This window comes from Notolepis coatsorum (genome assembly GCF_963971535.1).
Source record: "Notolepis coatsorum genome assembly, chromosome: 14".
NCBI classification, from domain to species: domain Eukaryota; kingdom Metazoa; phylum Chordata; class Actinopteri; order Aulopiformes; family Paralepididae; genus Notolepis; species Notolepis coatsorum.
The window spans coordinates 85,826,734-85,839,381 of record NC_140178.1 but is presented as its reverse complement, the minus strand read 5'-3'; positions in this window follow the sequence as shown (position 1 = coordinate 85,839,381).

Below are 12,648 nucleotides of genomic sequence, written 5' to 3'. Positions count from 1 at the left end.
AGCACGAGCAGTGAACTCCAAGCCCACGTGACTGAACTCAAACTAGAAAGAAACAGACTAAGAAATGACGTAAACTCCATGATACAAAAAAATTTCATCAATGACAAAACTGAGGAAAACAAAAATAAACCATGTGAACTTTGGAAATTACTCAATAATCAACTAGGCTGCAGTAAAAAACTTAAAACCAGGTTCTCAAACATAAACATAAAGACGGACAACACGCTCATCACAGACAAACTGGATGTAGCCAATTACTTAAACACTTTCTTCACAAACATAGCCACAACACTGGTAAACAAACTACCCTCCCACTCAGGGCAGTATGGGGTAGAACACATAGTAGCATACTACAAGAACCTAGGCGTCCACAAAGACGATTTCAAACTGGAAATGGTAACTACAGATGAGGTACTCAATAAAATGAGCGCCCTCCAACCGAACAAGGCCACTGGCCATGACAACATCCCCTCCAAATTCCTCAGAGACTCAGCAGCCGCCATCACCCCAGTCATCACACACATAATAAACCTCTCCATAAAACAGGGACTCGTCCCCAAGGACTTCAAAATAGCGAGACTAACACCCCTGTACAAAAAGGGCAGCAAATTAGACCCAGGCAACTACCGCCCTGTTTCTATCCTTACATCCATCTCGAAAGTCATGGAAAAAATAGTATACGAACAGGTCGAAAAGTACCTTACGGATAAAAATCTAATCTACGAATTCCAATCTGGCTTCAGAACATCCCACTCCACTGACACATGCCTTCTCTATTTGAACGACCACATCAAGCAAGAGGTGGACGCGGGCAAATACTGCGGCATGGTCATGCTAGACCTACAAAAGGCCTTCGACACTGTCAATCACACCATTCTGATTGACAAGCTAAAAGCAATTGGTTTTGATAGTTTATCAGTGAACTGGATACAATCCTACCTGGAGGGGAGAGAACAGATGGTGGAGGTAAACGGTACCCTATCCCCCCCCCTCACAGTGAACTGTGGTGTTCCACAAGGAAGCATACTAGGACCACTACTGTTCCTAATTTATGCAAATGACATGTCGTCAGCTTGTGACTGCAACTTGTTCCTGTTTGCGGACGACTCAGCCCTGCTGGTCTCTGACAAGAACAAGTTACAGGTTGAAAAAACCCTCAGCTCGGAACTAGGCAAAATCTGCATATGGCTCGCCGACAACAGACTATCATTACACATGGGCAAAACAGAGTCCATTCTCTTCGGTTCAAATAACAAACTCAGCAAAACAGACGGCTTCTCAGTTACAGTGGGTGACAATATTGTCACAAGGAAAGATGAAATTACCTACCTGGGTTCCATCATAGAGGCTAATCTTTCCTGTGACAAAATGGCATCCAATGTAATACAAAAAGTCAATCAACGAACTCGATTCTTGTACCGGATCTCCTCCCTGGTAAACAAGAATACCCTGAAGACTCTGGCAGGAGCACTCATTCAAGGGTACTACGACTATGCTTGCACCTCATGGTACCAAAGCACCTCAAACGCACTAAAAACCAAATTACAAACATCTCAAAACAAACTAGTCAGACTACTGCTTGACCTGACTCCTAGAACCCACCTCACCCCTGCACACTTTGCCAACCTAGGATGGCTTAGAGTAGACAACAGAGTACAGCAACTTGCAATGGGCCTGGTCTACAAGATACACTACACGACCAAGGTACCCATGTACATGTCAAAATACTTCCCAAAGGTCAGTGAATACCACGATCACAACACCAGAGGGAGCTCCACAAATCATGTAAAACCCAGATTCGGCTCAAACAAGGGACTAAACACGTTTCGCAATTATGCCACAACAATGTGGAACGCCCTACCCAAAGCTGTAAAGGAATGTAAATCACTACCCACCTTCAAAAACACTCAAAGAACACCTACGGGAGACTGCAATTCAAAACTGGCCCCTACAAATGTCCTAACCCAGTTGTACAATAAAGAACAAGCATGGCTTTGTCAGTATTCCAATGTACAGCCCCACCCAACCCCACCCCACCTACCCAACCTCCTCCAATGTAGTTTCCATGTCAAATGTATGTCAGTATTCCAATGTACAGTGCCCCCCCCCCCCCCCCCCCCCACACCTCCAATGTACAGCCCCACCCCACCTACCCAGCCTCCCCCAATGCACAGTTTCTATGTCAAATGTATATACTCTTCTTCTGGATTTTTTTAGTATCACAAACAGTACTGTATTTAAAAATCTGGTATGTCATAAATGTATAGATGTAGCAGTACTGTCTATCTGTATGTCATGTGTGTCATATGATGAATTGAAAATGGGGGACCCTGATGGAAACAAGACGAAAGTCTCTCAGGTCTGCATCCTCTTAACAATTGTATGTATTGAGCTGTACTGTACTGTACCCATTCTGCAATCTGTTAATAAACTTTTCAATCAATTCAATCAATCAATCAGAGCGGAAAGCAGCGGATGTTGATCCGTCACTCCTACCAGCGTGATATTTTTCCGTAGCCGCATTTCTGGCAGACGCTCTCTGATTGGCCGACGCCAGTTTCTACACTGGTTAAGTTTAGGCAATCTTCGAAGTTGGTTAAGGTGGCGGTCCTGAGAGTGTCTTGGGAGGAGCATCGTATATGGGTTCTGCGGTCCTGCAGCTGGATGCATCTCCATCTACTAAAAAAAACCTAAAACCTAACCTTACCTGAAAGAAAGAGTGGTGGGTGGTTGCGACCCGCCATTAACCCCATAGAAGAAGAAGACGCTTCACAGACGTGGACGAGAGCAGCAGCGCGGACACGGGGAGGTGACGCTGGTGGTGTGACGCACACACACGAAACAGGAAGAAAGTTATGCGGAGATGTGGAGGCGGCACCGGCGTGGAGGGTGGGATCCCGTTGTCGTGCTGTGTTTTCGGGGGACGGCAAGAGGCTATGGCAAGAGGTACCCGGGGGTTGTTTCCTGGATCGAATGAAAAAAGTGCCGGGTCAAGTTTGATGACTATAACGGTTACGAGGAGGTGGATGTGGCCGCCTTGTTGATCTGTGATGAACTGCTTTCGACGTCGGGAGCTGGGGAGGGTAGTGAGAGCGAGGGAGGAGTCGATAGGGACGGGGACGCATGTTGCTTTTTAACAGCGGAGCAGTGCAAGAATGTGACAATTTGACCATGTGACCGCGGCAACGCGGGAGAGCGGCAGTGCGGAAATAGGCTGTCTCTAACGCCCCGAGCACACTGCTCACGAATGAACACGGACGGACGGGCGGCTGCCTCTTCACTTCCGCTCCCATGTTAACGGACGATAGTAGGCACACTGGCCGCGAGCGGGAGCGCGCCTCCCGAGTGGCTGGCGAGCGGCAAGCTATTTTTTCGCCTCGATCCTATTTGACGGCCCGAACTCACTGCTCACGAACGAACACGGACGGACGGACGGGCGGCTGCCTCTTCACTTCCGCTCCCATGTTAACGGACGATAGTAGGCACACTGGCCGCGAGCGGGAGCGCGCCTCCCGAGTGGCTCGCGAGCGGCAAGCTATTTTTTCGCCTCGATCCTATTTGAGGCGGCGCGCCACGCGCATTGTCACAGAAATACAATTGAATATCTGCATTATTACCACAGATATAGATGTTGTTCAACCAGCTGTGTCTGTATCTGCAAATAAACGCCTTGAATGTTTGTCTGTATGTTTGTTTATACCTATAACTATTACAATGTTGCATAATAATAATAATAATAATAATAATAATAATAATAATAATAATAATAAGCTCTTGCTGCTCATAGGCGGAGTTTGAACTTGACGCCAGGGGGTGCGACTGCTTGGTGAACAATATTGCCGTTAACCCTTTCACTGCCACACTACAGAAGGTTCGCCTTATAATGTGACATGATTACTACTATAAAATGAATGTATTGTAAAACAAAACATAATAGAATTCGGATTTGTTTCTCACAATTATTATAATTTTATTAAAATAAAAATAATCTTGATTAAAAAAAAATAAAAAAAAAAAAGGCAATTTCACCCCCGGCCACCAGGGGGTGCAATGCACCCCCTGCACCCCCATAAACTCCGCCCATGTTGCTGCTGCTGGGTCTACACGCTGCTCTTTCAGGAGTACAGTCACACTGATCATCATTCTAAAATGACTGACTTCGCATATAGACTAGGCATTTACAGCTGTCCCAATGTAAATATGCCTTCCTCGGTGCGCTTCCGCACGCTCAAGTCGTAGGTCCAGTGTGCCAGGCCGGGCGCGCGATCCCGCGAGGGAGCCGCACGTGAAATTCGTTCGTGAGCAGTGAGTTCGGGGCGTGAGGCGGCGCGCCACGCGCATTGTCACAGAAATACAATTGAATATCTGCATTATTACCACAGATATAGATGTTGTTCAACCAGCTGTGTCTGTATCTGCAAATAAACGCCTTGAATGTTTGTCTGTATGTTTGTTTATACCTATAACTATTACAATGTTGCATAATAATAATAATAATAATAAGCTCTTGCTGCTGCTGGGGCTACACGCTGCTCTTTCAGGAGTACAGTCACACTGATCATCATTCTAAAATGACTGACTTCGCATATAGACTAGGCATTTACAGCTGTCCCAATGTAAATATGCCTTCCTCGGTGCGCTTCCGCACGCTCAAGTCGTAGGTCCAGTGTGCCTGACCAGGCGCGCAATCTCACGAGGGAGCCGCACGTGAAATTTATTCGTGAACAGTGAGTTCGGGGCGTCAGACAAACTCTAACCTTAACCAGCTCCTTAACAGCGCCTAAACTTAACCGTTCTAACCTTAACCAACTCCGAAACAATGCCTAACCTTAACCTTAACCATGCCTAACCTTAACCTTAACCATAGAAAGAATATTGCCATTCTCTAAGACAAACTCTAACCTTAACCAGCTCCTTAACAGCGCCTAAACTTAATTGTTCTAACCTTAACCAACTCCGAAACAATGCCTAACCTTAACCATAACCATGCCTAACCTTAACCGGCGAAAGAATACACGTTAAAAAAAAAATCACGTTAAAAAAAAAAATTGATGGGATTCGAACTTGTCAACAACGGACCGCTGCGTTGCCAGGTGAGCTGAGCGCCGAATGAAAATCATGGCGGATTAGGGCGGTTACATAATGCCGCAAGCTCTGCCGCTACGCTCTGCGGTTGCCGCGCAGCCAATCAGGGAAAACGCGGAAGCAACGGCAGCACTGCTCCGCTGTTATTAAGCAATAAGCGACGGGGACGGCCTATTGCTTAATAACAGCGGAGCAGTGCTGCCGTTGCTTCCGCGTTTTCCCTGATTGGCTGCAACACGCCCCGCGGCAGGTGCGGCAAAGCTTGCAGCATTATGTAACCGCCCTAATCTGCCATGATTTTCATTCGAAGCTCAGCTCACCTGGCAGCGCAGCGGTCCTGCGGTCCGTTGTTGACAAGTTCGAATCCCATCAAATAAAAAGGGGAAGGGTAGGGGAGATAGCTCGAGTGGGTCAGAAGGTGCGGAAATGTTAGTGCAGAAGTGATTCATAAGGTTAGGTTTGAGGGGGAGTGAGGAAATGAGGGATGTTCGAGTTGCCCAAACTTGTTGTTGAGCAATTAGGTGAGGTAAAGTATGCGAGAGTTTTTGGGGATGGGAATCTGGCCGTAGGGTGTGGTAGTGTAGGGCAGGTGGAGATGGCTAGGAAGATGAGGAGCATTGGTGGAGTGGGTATAAGTGAGGTAGTGAGAGTAGGGGAGAAGAGGGAGGGGGGATGTAAGGGGGTGATAGCTGGGGTGCCTATTGCTTATTAACAGCGGAGGAGTGCGCCGAATGCTTCCGCGTTTTCCCTGATTGGCTGCGACACGCCCCGCGGCAGGCGCGGCAGAGCTTGCGGCATTATGTAGCCCTAAACCGTGATGATTTTCATTCGAAGCTTAGCTCACCTGGCAGCGCGGCGGTTGGTTTCAAATTCGAATCCCATCATTTTTTTTTTTTTTTTTTTTTACACGTGTATTCTTTCGCCGGTTAAGGTTAGGCATGGTTAAGGTTAGGCATTGTTTCGGAGTTGGTTACGGTTAGAAAGGTTAAGTTTAGGCGCTGTTAAGGAGCTGGTTAAGGTTAGAGTTTGTCTTAGAGAATGGCAATATTCTTTCTATGGTTAAGGTTAAGGTTAGGCATGGTTAAGGTTAAGGTTAGGCATTGTTTCGGAGTTGGTTAAGGTTAGAAAGGTTAAGTTTAGGCGCTGTTAAGGAGCTGGTTAAGGTTAGCGTTTGTCTTAGAGAATGGCAATAGACAGCCTATTTCCGCACTGCCGCTCTCTCGCGCTGCCGCGGTCACATGGTCACATTGTCACATTCTTGCACTCCTCCGCTGTTAAAAAGCAACACGCAGCTGGGGTACCGGTCGAGGTTAGCGTAGAGCAGCTGGTGGAAGAATTAGGGAGGGACGGGCGTAATGGCATAGTTAAGAGTGCAGAAAGGATGAAGAGGGGAGCAGATAGGATAGAGACGGAGACGGTAGTGATTAAGTTTGAGGGTAAGGTTGTTCCTAGTGTGGTGTTTGTAGGGTATAGGATGTTTAGGGTTAGGGAATTTGTTCAGAGTCCTCTTAGGTGTTATAGGTGTCAGGAGTTTGGCCATGTAGCTTTTTCATGTAAGAAGGGACAGAGGTGTGCTAGGTGTGGCGGGGAGCATGACTATGGGAAGTGTGGAGAGGGAGTGAAGCTGAAGTGTTGTAGTTGTGGGGGGGAGCATAGTGTAGCGTTTAGGGGGTGTGAGGTGATGAAGAGGGAGGTAGTGGTTCAGAGTGTTAGAAGAGAGGGTAAGTTATCGTATGCGGAGGCGGCTAGGAGGGTAGGACAGGGAAGTCAAGATAGGGTGCAGGGGTGTGGAGAAGGGCGTGTGGCAGAAAGGGTAGGGCAGGAGGATAGAGAGAGGGTGTGGGAGGAGAAATTGAGTATTGTGGCCTTCGTGGCAGGGGTGGTTAATGTTGCGGCAGAGATTGAGGGTAGAAATGATAGAGTAAGGATGATTGTTAGGATAGCGGTTCAACATCTGGGTATGGTAGGTCTGACATGGGAGGAGGTGGATAGGGAATTGAAGTTGGGGGCTGAGGGTGACCAAGGACTCCACAGTCAGCCAGAAGGGGGCAAGGAGTGTCTCGCAGAGGGGGGCTCAATTAGGTAGTAGCAGCATTAGCTGCACTCCATGGAGGTGAGGGTTGGGAGTTAGTTAGAAGTTGAATTATACGTGATTCAGAGAGTGGGGTATATAGTATGATGTAGATGGACAGGGATGGTGAACGGTGTGGTTGTAGGTAATTGTTTTGTAGGTTAGGTAGTTAGAGTAGGGGTTAGAGAAGGGAGAATGGAAGACTGGCCCGATTTCCGGGTCGGTAGGTGGCGGTAAATGCCCCAATTATGGTGGCCGTCCGCCGTAAAACACCAAAAAGAAGAAGAAGAAGTTGGTTAAGGTTAGGCAAGTTCTTTCGACGGTTGAGCTAAAGGCACTCTTTCGAAGTTGGTTAAGGTTAGAGTTTGTCTTAGAGCATGGCGATAGAACGCCAGGTAGTTTGCAGGCTGTTTGACGTGGAAATGGGCAAAGACACAGCTCGTCACGCTATTGGGCGCACATGTCACATGACCAGAAACGTCTGCCAGAAATGCGGCTACGGAAAGTATAGACGCCTCCTACCAAGCCGGGAGGGACCGTCGTAAAAGTGTAACATGGAACATTTCAATCTTCAGAATCAGAATCAGAAAGGTCTTTATTGCCGTGTACGTTTGCGTCATACAACAATTAATTCGTTTTCGTCGTTTGGTGCAACATTAACAGACAATTAGGTAGAATAAAATAAAATTGAATATATAAACTAAATTAAAATAAAAGTACAATATAAGACATGGCTGTACAATTGTGCAGGATGTAGTAAGTACACTACATTCGAATACAAATACAGTGGAATAGAATACCTTTTTAGTTTTTCATATTTTAAATCTCAAACCAATCGTCACACTAGTTAGTTTGACAAAACACCCCTTAGTAAGTCCCTTAAAATAAGCACCAGTGATCTAATGCCTTATTTATATGCATGCCATGCTTTAAATTGCAATAGCTCATTTTAAAATATATCGTCATCAAGTTCAAGTTTCTTTATTAGTTGTCATACAGAAGTACAGAATACTTTTATACAAAATGCTTCTTTCTGTTTCTCTCCAGAGAATGTGCTAGGCAAAATAGATAATAAAATAAGTATAGCAAGTATAAAATAGAAGTCAAGTACGTAGACAAAAATGTTCAGTATATACATATATACAATGCTCAATGTAGAGTAGAGTAACTGAGTTACCATACAATATACTATACTATACATCAAACCACAAAGGCATGAGCCACAGTCGAGTGCCATCAAAGCCATGTTATTAACTATAAAACACAACATTGAGTGTAATATTGCTTTCATATCATATATATCTGCATTCATTTTGTGGATAGAACACAGAGATGTGAAGTTTTTATGAAGTGTTAATTCAGCTCTGCGTTGCTAAGCAACTCTTCTTACTCATGATATTATAGCATAATAACACACAGCTCACAGAACCAACTGTTGTGCCAAGGTGCATAGATACAGCCAGGGCATGAAAAATAACTTGCCAACCACACAGTGGCTAATAGTGTATTCAGAACTTCACCAAAGTAGTTTTAGGAGAGAAGAGATTGACTGAACACAGGTTGGCTACCCAATGCCCACAAGGTGGCATTTTCTGTTACCGCCTTTGCCTCATAGATGTAACTCAGGTTTATGTAATGAGTATATCATTTGATTCGTATTGGTCTTGAGGGACGATATAAATGCAAACAGTGTTATTTATATTTTAGGGCAGTAGTGTATTTCAAATGAAGCAAGGGAAAATATGTATATAATTCTAAAACAAACAAACTAGAATGTCTTCCGTCTACCTACTTATCAACTTTATTAAGTAGGTTTGAAAACACTGTTAGTCTCAAAATGGACTCATAGGTTATTTTTAGTGCTGTCAATAGATTCAAAAATTTTTAACTAATTAATCTCACAATTTTCTGTAATTAATCTAGATTAAAATAGATTGGAGCTGTCAAAGCTGAAGGTGTTCACCAAGCTGTGGCAACACGATATGATATGATAGAAGATATGACAATAAAACTGATTCTGATTCTGAGTTCATGGTCCTGTATGGTGGTAAACAGATCATATCAGGACCAGAAACTCAGAATCAGAATACATTTTATTGTCGCATCTTCTATTCCTGTTAAAGGAATAGAGGAGTGAAATGATTTTGTTCTTACCCTGAAGTTGCTGAAATTGTCCAACGTATCAACATTTCAATGGTGAGTCTGTCTGTTGATGGGGGCTGACATACAATGCGTTATTCTCACTCCATGTCTCATTTGATTCAACATGCCAGCGCCCATATAACAGCTGTGGAAGTTGGGAGACGAGGTCATTGACTATGAGAAGTGCTTTGATGAAAGCATGAACTATACATTTTACTGTATATTTTAGAATGTTTGACTGTGTATTATTTCTGACTACCTAAATGTTTATTGTGAGCGACCAAGGTACCCATGTACATGTCAAAATACTTCCCAAAGGTCAGTGAATACCACGATCACAACACCAGAGGGAGCTCCACAAATCATGTTAAACCCAGATTCGGCTCAAACAAGGGACTAAACACGTTTCGCAAATTATGCCACATCAATGTGGAACGCCCTACCCACAGCTGTAAAGGAATGTGAATCACAACCCACTTTCAAAACCACTCTCAAAGAACACCTACGGGAGACTGCAATTCGAAACTGGCCCCTGTAAATGTCCTAGCCCAACCCCCTCCAATGTACAGTAAATGGCCAAGTATGGTTTTGTCAATATTCCAATGTACAGTTTTGCTTGTACAGTTGTACAGTGTCCCCCACCCACCCCTCCTACCCAACCCCCACCCAACCACCTCCAATGTACAGTCCCCCCCCCCACCCATGCACCCAACCCCACCCCACCTACCCAACCTCCTCCAATGTACAGTTTCTACGTCAAATGTATATACTCTCTTTTCTAGACTCTTTTTGTATCACAAACAGTACTGTATTTGCAAATCTGGTATGTCATAAATGTATAGATGTAGCAGTACTGTCTATCTGTATGTCGTGTGTGTCATATATGTTATGATGAATTGAAAATGGGGGACCCTGATGTAAACAAGACGAAAGTCTTTCTCTGGTCTGCACTCCCTTAACAATTGTATGTATTGAGCTGTACTGTACTGTACCCATTCTGCAATCTGTTAATAAAGTTTTCAATCAATCAATCAATCTGTGGTGCTGAATTTCCCTTGGGATTAATACAGTACTTCTATTCTATGAAATGCTAATGCTTATTTTAAGAGCGTTTTGTCACAACTAACTTGTGTGAAAGCTTCAAGTGGTGTCACTGTCCACCAAGGCAGTGGTTTGAGATTTCAAATTAGAAAAACTTAAAAGGTTATTGAAGTGATAGAAATGGTTTTGATAGTCTATCAGTGAGCTGGATGCAATCCTACCTGGAGGGGAGAGAGCAGATGGTGGAGGTAAACGGTACCCTATCCCCCCCCCCCCCCCCCCCTCACAGTAAGCTGTGGTGTTCCACAAGGAAGCATACTAGGTCCGCTACTGTTCCTAATTTATGCAAATGACATGTCGTCAGCTTGTGACTGCAACTTGTTCCTGTTTGCGGACGACTCAGCCCTGCTGGTCTCTGACAAGAACAAGTTACAGGTTGAAAAAACCCTCAGCTCAGAACTAGGCAAAATCTGCATATGGCTCGCTGATAACAAACTATCATTACACATGGGAAAAACAGAGTCCATTCTCTTCGGTTCAAATAACAAACTCAGCAAGACCGACGGCTTCTCAGTTACAGTGGGTGACAATATTGTCACAAGGAAAGAAGATATTACCTACCTGGGTTCCATCCTAGAGGCAAATCTTTCCTGTGACAAAATGGCATCCAATGTAATAAAAAAAGTCAACCAACGAACTCGATTCTTGTACCGGATCTCCTCACTGGTAAACAAGAATACCCTGAAGACTCTGGCAGGAGCACTCATTCAAGGGTACTACGACTATGCTTGCACCTCATGGTACCAAAGCACATCAAAGGCACTAAAAAACAAAATTACAAACATCTCAAAACAAACTGGTCAGACTACTGCTTGACCTTACTCCTAGAACCCACCTCACCCCTGCCCACTTTGACAACCTAGGATGGCTTAGAGTAGACGACAGAGTACAGCAACTTGCAATGGGCCTGGTCTACAAGATACACTACACGACCAAGGTACCCATGTACATGTCAAAATACTTCCCAAAGGTCAGTGAATACTGAATACCATGATCACAACACCAGAGGGAGCTCCACAAATCATGTTAAACCCAGATTCGGCTCAAACAAGGGACTAAACACGTTTTGCAATTATGCCACATCAATGTGGAACGCCCTACCCAAAGCTGTAAAGGAATGTGAATCACTACCCACTTTCAAAAACACTCTCAAGAAACACCTACGCGAGACTGCTATTCGAAAGTGGCCCCTGTAAATGTCCTAACACAACCCCTTCCAATGTACAGTAAATCACCAAGTATGGTCTTGTCAATATTCCAATGTACAGTTTTGCTTGTATAGTTGTACTCTGGTCTGCATCCCCTTAACAATTGTATGTATTGAGCTGTACTGTACTGTACCCATTCTGCAATCTGTTAATAAAGTTTTCAATCAATCAATCAATCCATGTTACACTTTTTATGACGGTCCCTAAGTATCGCGACTCGGTGCGTCGCGGCTCATGCGCATGCGCGCGCTCGGCCAATCAGAGAGAGGTCTGCAGAAATGGAGCTCAACCAATCAGAGAGGGGTCTGCAGAACTGGAGCTACTATTTGTAGAGACGCGCGCGTGATGGACCAACACACTTCAAACTGCGTTGCGCTTTCAACGGCATCTTAAGCTTTTTAGTTGTTAAGTCAATCAAAAGTAATGGAACGTCAGCCTAAAATGCAGCCCTCCAATATATCCGAAAATAGTTATTGACGGACACACGAATACCCGAATATAACAAACTGTACTTTTTTTAGAAAACGAAACTGAAAGTTAACCAGTGGAGATATTTCATTTCAAAAGGAATTTTATACTATATGACAAGAGCTGATCGCCAGTCGCAGCAATTCATTATTGAGTGAGTATTGATTGATTGATTGATTGAAAAGTTTATTAACAGATTGCAGAATGGGTACAGTACAGTACAGCTCAATACATACAATTGTTAAGAGGATGCAGACCTGAGAAAGACTTTCGTCTTGTTTCCATCAGGGTCCCCCATTTTCAATTCATCATATGACACACATGACATACAGATAGACAGTACTGCTACATCTATACATTTATGACATACCAGATTTTCAAATACAGTACTGTTTGTGATACTAAAAAAATCCAGAAGAAGAGTATATACATTTGACATAGAAACTGTGCATTGGGGGAGGTTGGGTAGGTGGGGTTGGGGCTGTACATTGGAGGTGGGTGGGGGGGGTTGGGTAGGGGGGGGGGGGGGGCACTGTACATTGGAATACTGACATACATTTGACATGGAAACTG